Here is a 7871-nt window from a genome sequence, read left to right as displayed (position 1 = left end):
CTCTATTCAATAATGAGAATCAACTAACTTTTTTTTTGACATGTCCACAGAAAATAGGAGAGGGGGATTCGAACTAGTGACATCCGCTTCCTAAGACGTGGTCTCCAGCCGATTGAGCTACCCGTTGTGGACAACTAACTAAAACTTCATATTGTGAGTCACATGTTCTGAATAGTTCAACAAAGATTCAAAGCTGCAAAAACGTGACAAATTAGTATTCAAAAGTCCACCCAATAGCATTTTCTACAACCTGCATATATACCAAGGAAACACGGGCTATACATATTGGGTAAATATTTCCAAACACTTTTCTTTTTTTTATAAATATATTACAAATATTTTTCAAAAACAAAAAATAACACATTTTTTTTTTTTTTAAAAAAAAAAATTATAAAAATATTTTGAGAAGGTGCGTGCTTATTTTTTTAGGCGTCGGATGTTGAATTGTTGCTTACAAAAAAAAAATAAAAAATAATGAGTTGGGTAATCTTGGTTAGAGGTGGATGTGGCCACCCATTTTTTTTTTTTTTTTTTTTTTTAATTTTTAATTATTTTTAATAAGAAGTCATTCTCCATGACTGAAAAAAAAAAAAAATAGACATGTATTTTTTTTTTTATGTATTTTGAGTATTTTTCTTTTAAAAAAATTAGTAAACACTACAAAGTTTAAAAGATAACTTTCTTCCGTAGAACTTGCAGATAACATTTTTCAAATGTGAACCTACTAAAAAACACTTGTCAACTTCAATAATATAAAAAATATATGTTTAAAAGAACTTCATTTATAATTTCTGATCTTTCATCACTTTTACAATTAGGAAATTCATATTTTAAAAGTATTAATTTAAAGTATTCATCTTTCAATTTTAACCATCCGTTATAATTTTTCGTTAATAAAATTCAAATTTTTTTTCTACTTTATATCCGATCACAATTTATTGCTACTTTAAAATAAAATAATAATAATAAAAAAACTTCTCCTGTAATGTTAACCGGGGCCATGTCACAGCATCTAAAGGGTCTCTCTCACGGGATTTTGTAACAGGCGTATTAAAATACATGATGACCAGATTGGCCATTCTTGAACCTGATTCGAGGCAATGACATTAATTAATTGAGAATTCTACAGACTTGAAAGGAGAGATTAATGCTTTGATAATGCTTCTTGAGAACGGCCTTTTTAGAATGCTGTTTGATAAGGCTTTTTTTTAAAGTTTTTTTTAAAGTTTTTTTTTTTTTTTTTTTTTTGTAAGAGCATTCCTAGTAGCCTTACCAAATTTTACTCACCAAAATAACTAAAAATCACTTTTTTCTATTCTGGTGAGCCACTTTATTAAAATTTTCCCAGCAGCCTCACCATTTTAACTAGTCAATATTCACTATTCCATTTAAATAATAATTTTTTCATATTTATTTATTTTTTCTCTATATAATCTTTTTACAAAAAATCATTCATATCCATGAAATAGAGACATTATCGTGTGAGAGATGGGAGATGAGAGAAGAAAATGAGAGAAAAAAAAGCAAAAAAGTGTGCTAATCATGTGAGAGAGAAAGGTGAAACAAAATTTGGTGAGTGAGTTGTTGAGTGAAAATGCCTCATCTAATTTAGTTAGTAATTTCAGTCATCAAATTTTTTTGGTTAAAATGGTGAGGCTACTGAGAGTAGTTTTTCAGGATTCTCATCAAATTGACTCACCAAAATAGCTAAAAAACTACTTTGGTGAGACTACTAAGAATGCCCTAACATCACATAAATATATGTCATGAAAATAGTTTAATTTTGAACATTTTGCATGGATTTTGTGTTGATTTTTTTTTTCTCCGATCACAGCTTGTTTGTTAATGATAGCACATACTATTTATTAAGAAGGCAAAAAAAAATAAAAAAATAATAATAATAATAATACTAATTATCTCTGAATAGGGTGTGTATTATTTATTTTACCTGTCGGTTTGTCCAGTTATTTTTAAAAAGAAACAGAAGTTAAAAAGAAAGGTGTCGGGTGGCGCTTTGTACTGTGTTCAGTGTTCTCATTAACTAATGGCGCTGAAAGGTCACTGCCAGACAGAATTATTTGACAAAAGGAACTCATATAGAATCACTGAATTTACGCTCCATGTGTAAAGTAGGATTTATCGATGGCTCAGAAATTACGCTCCATGATCAAATAATTAATGGAGCCTGCCCTAGGAGAAAGAAAGGTTGAAGGCTGCTGCCAGCTTTTTTCTGTCTGTGATGGAGACGGAAGATTGTTTTGGGAGGAGTTGCCCTGGTTTTTTATACAAGAGTGGAAGAGAGGTTTTGTCAGAGGACCAAGGTTGGCATTTTTCTCTCTTTTATGTGCTATGGGTCAAGAATCAAGATGGTGGAATTAATTTTACGAAGTAGTTGAACTCCAAACCAAACCAAACCTATCTATTCTTCTCACGTGGCCTCTTAAATTTTTATCTCTTTGCTTTTTTTGAATTGTTCCACAGTTTGGTTTCTGTTTGAGAAATCATGTAACAAAAATCACATGTCCCGACAACTTGGATATTTTTGAAAGTAAACAAGTAAAAAATAATATATTTATATACATTAATTAATTACATAAAATACTAACCAGCCCTTTGTGTTAGTGTTAGTGTTAGTGTTAGTGTTAGTACATACAATTCCTTTGTAATTTTTGTGCAACTTCAACGATTTATTTTTAAAATCAACTATTGAATATGTAAGGCTTATATGTAGAAAAATAGATTCAATAGTTAGTTTGAAAAAAAAGTTGGAATTGTACGGAAGTTGTAAACGAGAGATATGATACGTTCATAACTTCTGTACAACTCTTATACAACACTAACAACTTTTTTTACAATCAACCATTGAATATATAGGACCCACATATAAGAAAATAGATTGAGTAATAATTCATCACCACCCAAATATACCACTTTTTACCACATTGTCTATGTGGCAAGGTGGTCCCCACTTAAAAATAAATAAAAAACTCAAAAGGTAGTGGGGGACCACCTTGCTACATAGACAAAGTAGTGAAAAGTGATATTTTTGGGTGATGGTAAATCATTACTCAAATAGATTTAATGGTTAGTTTGAAAAAAAAAGTTGTAGTTGTATAAAAGTTGTCTCAAAAGTTGTACATCGATCATTTCTCTATCTCGTTTGTACATTAAAAGAGATATGATAGGTTTATAACTTTCGACTTTTTTTAAGATCAACCATTGAATATTTAGGACCTACATGTAGGAAAACAGATCCAAATGTTAGTTTAAAAAAATAGTTAAAGTTTTACAAGAGTTGTACAACAATCATTTCTCTTAGTTGATGTAGTAGAAAGGCATTGACTGTATTTGGTAACCGATTGGGTTATTTTGATTTTGATGCAAGTTTTTTCTAAAAATCACAATCTTAAAATATCTTCTTTTTTTTTCTTTTTTTTTTTTCTTTTTTTTTTTTTTTTTCTTTTTTTTTTATACCACATCAATTATTAATTATTATTATTCAAATAAAAAATTTACTTTAAAATAATTTTTTTACTATTCTAAAAAAAAAAATAAAAAATTTACCTACTTTATATCACATCAACCACTTATATCTACTTAGAAATTTTTTTTTTTACCAAATTCGAGATGGCTGAATCGGTTGCCCAACGTAGTGATTATCAACCAACTGCTAAGCAGAGATTGCGGCTGTGCAACCAATGCAGCAAACATAGATCTTCCAACTAAAACCCTTAAGTCAATTACGATAGACAAGGAATGCAAATTCTCAAAGGAAACATGCAGATTACTTCTAAGAAGAAACTCAACCCGTAAGGAAACCATTTTGTCAATGATTTCTGTAATTAACCAATTCCTATTACGAATATGCCTTCTTACACCTCAGCTGGACAGCTGGATTCTTTTTGTACAGATATTATCCTTCTTGGGCGTTTACGTGGAACACCTGCATCCATAAAAGATGCCATCGCTAGAAGCTTCTTTTGTTAATTCGTTAGATCTAGCTGTATAGAATCTTTCGGTTATTTATCATTTCTATTCCCTGCGGATGTATTCTTTTTCCTTTCTCTGTATAGCATCTCTTTCTATATATCTGTAACCTATTCGATGAAATGAAATCAAGAATCATTTCTCCCATTTTCATATTTCACTCAATATTTCACATGGTATCAGAGCATTTCTGATTTTTTTTTTTCATGACTTCCGTTGTTCCTTCTTCTTCCTTTAATGAGGATCCTTCCAGTCCTTATCATCTTCATAATGGAGATAGCCCGGGGTCTATTTTGGTCTCTCAACCTTTAGATGGTGAGAACTATCAGACATGGAGTCGGTCTATGGCAATGGCCATTACGGCCAAAAACAAACTTGGTTTTCTGGATGGTTCTCTCAGCAGGCCTTCGGATGACTCTTCTTCTGAATCCCGTGCGTGGGTTCGCTGTAACACCATGGTCCTTTCATGGCTTTTAAACTCTGTTTCCAAAGAAATAGCCTCTAGTGTCATATATATTGAAACTGCTGCTGATGTTTGGGTTGATTTGAAAGAACGATTTTCTCAGAAAAATGGTCCACGCATCTACCAGCTTCAGAAATCTCTCTCTTCTCTTTCTCAAGGGGATCTCTCTATGGGTGCTTACTTCACCCGCATCAAATCTTTTTGGGACGAGCTAAGTAACTATCACCCAATTCCTTTTTTTCTTGCGGCTCAATGAAAAGTATTCATGATTATTTTCATCATGAATATATTTTCCAGTTTCTTATGGGTTTAAACAATAGTTTTTCTCACATTAGGGGTTAGATTTTACTTTTTGATCCTCTCCCTCCCATTAACAAAGTGTTTTCCCTTATTCTTCAAGAGGAACGCCAACGTGAAGCTTCTGCTTCCGTTGGGTATTTTACTAACAGTTCTGCAGCTTTGTTGAGTAAAGCTCCGTTGGTTGCTCCTTCATCCCCAGCTCGTTTTGCCAAAACTCAGCCCCTGCGCAAAGATAAACCCATCTGCAGTCACTGTGGGCTTCCTGGCCATACTATGGAAAAGTGCTACAGACGTCATGGGTTTCCTCCAGGATTTAAGTTTACCAAAAACAAAGGAGGTGGCAGCTCTCATTCGGCCAATCATGTTCAAGATTCAGATACTTCTTTCTCCCATCTTTCCATCACACCAGAACAGTGTCAACAACTCCTGGCTTTAATCAAACTAGTATCATCCAGATTCCTCTGCTCACCAAGTAGGTACTACTTCAATCCCCCAAGACCATCTTTTTTCTAAAATGCAAGGTAATCCTCTTCCTTCTCTCCGTCATTTTCTAAATACTAAACACTCTGTTTTTTCCTCCTTTAAATCATTTCACCTTGCTTCCACAACCGCTCATAAACACTCTTGGATAATCGATACTGGTGCTACCGATCACATGGTTGGGTCTATTCATTTTTTAACTACCATTACTGCTGTCATTTCTTCTCATGTCAACTTACCAAATGGCCAAAAAGCCTTGGTTAGACACATAGGCACTGTCCGTCTTTTTGCAACTTTGGTTTTAACAAATGTGCTATGTGTCCCTTCTTTTTCATTTAATCTTCTTTCTGTCAGTAAGCTAATTGCTTCTCTTCCTTGTTGCCTAATTTTTCTTCAAAAATTTTGTTTTATACAGAATCTGATCAGTTGGGGGACGATTGGAGTGGGTGAAGAACGACACGGTCTTTTTTATTTGCTGCAGAGTGCTCCTTCGGTTCCTGTTCCTTCTGTTATTTCTGCACTTTCAATTAACAATGTATCGGATGCTATTTGGCATTATCGTCTAGGCCACTTATCATCCTCTAGACTTTCTCTTTTACATAAATTGGTTCCTGCTATTTCTATTAATCCAGATCATGTCTGTACTGTTTGCCCTTTTGCTAAACAAAAACGCCTCCCTTTTGTTGATAGCAATTCTGTTAGTAATGTTATCTTTCAGTTAATACACTGTGACATATGGGGTCCTTTCTCTGTAAAATCCACAAATGGTTCTCAATATTTTCTCACCATTGTAGATGACCATAGTCGATATACTTGGGTTTTCTTAATGCAACATAAATCCCAAACCTGATCTCTCCTTCAATCCTTTTTTATTTTTGTTGAAACCCAATTTCATACTTCTATCAAAAGTTTACGTACTGACAATGGTACTGAATTCCTTATGCATGATTTTTATGCTTTCAAAGGGGTTATACACCAACGCAGTTGTGTCGAAACCCCTCAACAAAACGCTGTTGTTGAACGTAAACACCAACACTTACTTAATGTTGCTCGCTCTCTTCGCTTTCAAGCCAATCTTCCTTTGTTTTTTTGGGGTAATTGTGTGCTCACTGCCACACACCTTATTAAATGCATTCCTAACCCCCTTCTTTCTAATAAATCTCCATTTGAAATTTTGTTTAACAAACTTCATGTTTATAATCATCTACGTGTTTTTGGCTGTTTATGTTATACTTCTACCCTTCTTCAAGCTTGAACCAAATTTGATTCTAGATCTACTCCTTGCATCATGATCGGGTATCCTTCTAATATTTAAGGTTATACTCTTTTTAACCTTCATACTAAATCTGTTTTTATTTCTCGTCATGTTATTTTTCATGAAAATATCTTCCCTTATGCCTCTAATCTTTTACATCCTACCGCTAATGGTTGCTTTGTTATTCCTAATTCAGTTCCTGATTTTTCATTCCCTTCTGTTGTTCCTGCCCCTGTTTCTATAACACAACCTTCCCTTCCTAGTCAGAGATCTTCAAGACTTCGCCATCCACCTTCTTACTTGGAGGATTTTCACTGGCAGCAGGCTAGTTCTTCTCCTCACTCTCAATTTCCACCTACTGCTGATTCTGCAACCTCCTCAGGTACTCCATACCCTCTTTCTTCTTATCTTTCTTATACAAAGCTTTCTCATGCTCACAGTTGTTTTAGTCTGTCTGTTTCATCTGTTTTTGAACCTCAATATTTTCATCAAGCTATAAAATATCCACAGTGGAGAGAGGCTATGCAGGCTGAAATTACTGCTCTAGAGGAAAATCACACTTGGACCTTGGTTGATCTTCCTCCTCATAAGACTTCCATCGGCTGCAAATGGGTTTACAAGGTCAAATTCAAATCTAATGGAGAAATCGAGAGGTATAAGGCCCGGTTGGTGGCTAAGGGATACAATCAAAGTGAAGGTATTGACTACCTTGAAACTTTTTCTCCTGTGGCGAAGCTCACCACTGTCAGATTATTTCTTGCTCTTGCTGCTGCAAAAGGTTGGCATCTTCATCAACTAGATGTCAACAATGCCTTCCTTCATGGCAATTTGGATGAGGAAGTTTACATGAAATTACCACCCGGTTTTACATCTCAGGGGGAGGCCAAGGTTTGTAAACTTACCAAATCCTTGTATGGATTAAAACAGGCTTCTCGCCAATGGTTCTCTCGATTTTCATCTACCTTGATCACTCATGGTTTTGCTCAATCAAAATCTGATTACTCCCTCTTTACAAGACTTCAAGGCAGTTCATTTGTTGCTCTTCTTGTCTATGTTGATGACATTGTCATCGCTAGCAATGACTCAGACGCAATCTCCTCTCTCATTGTTTTCCTCAATTCTCAGTTTCGGCTTAAACACTTAGGGACAGTCAAATATTTTCTTGGTTTGGAGCTTGCCCGTAGTACCAAAGGCATATCTATCAGTCAACGAAAATATTGCCTTGATATTCTTCAGGACAGTGGTCTTCTCGCTGCTAAGCCAACTGCTTTTCCAATGGAGTCCAATCTTCGACTCTCTCGGGATGATGGTGACCTTTTCCCTGATCCCACTTCCTACCGCCGGTTGGTTGGCAGGTTAATTTACTTAACCCTCACTCGGCCTGAA

Source organism: Alnus glutinosa, chromosome 12, assembly GCF_958979055.1.
Source record: "Alnus glutinosa chromosome 12, dhAlnGlut1.1, whole genome shotgun sequence".
Taxonomy (NCBI): domain Eukaryota; kingdom Viridiplantae; phylum Streptophyta; class Magnoliopsida; order Fagales; family Betulaceae; genus Alnus; species Alnus glutinosa.
The sequence above is the reverse complement of the archived record's forward strand: the minus strand, read 5'-3'. Positions refer to the sequence as shown.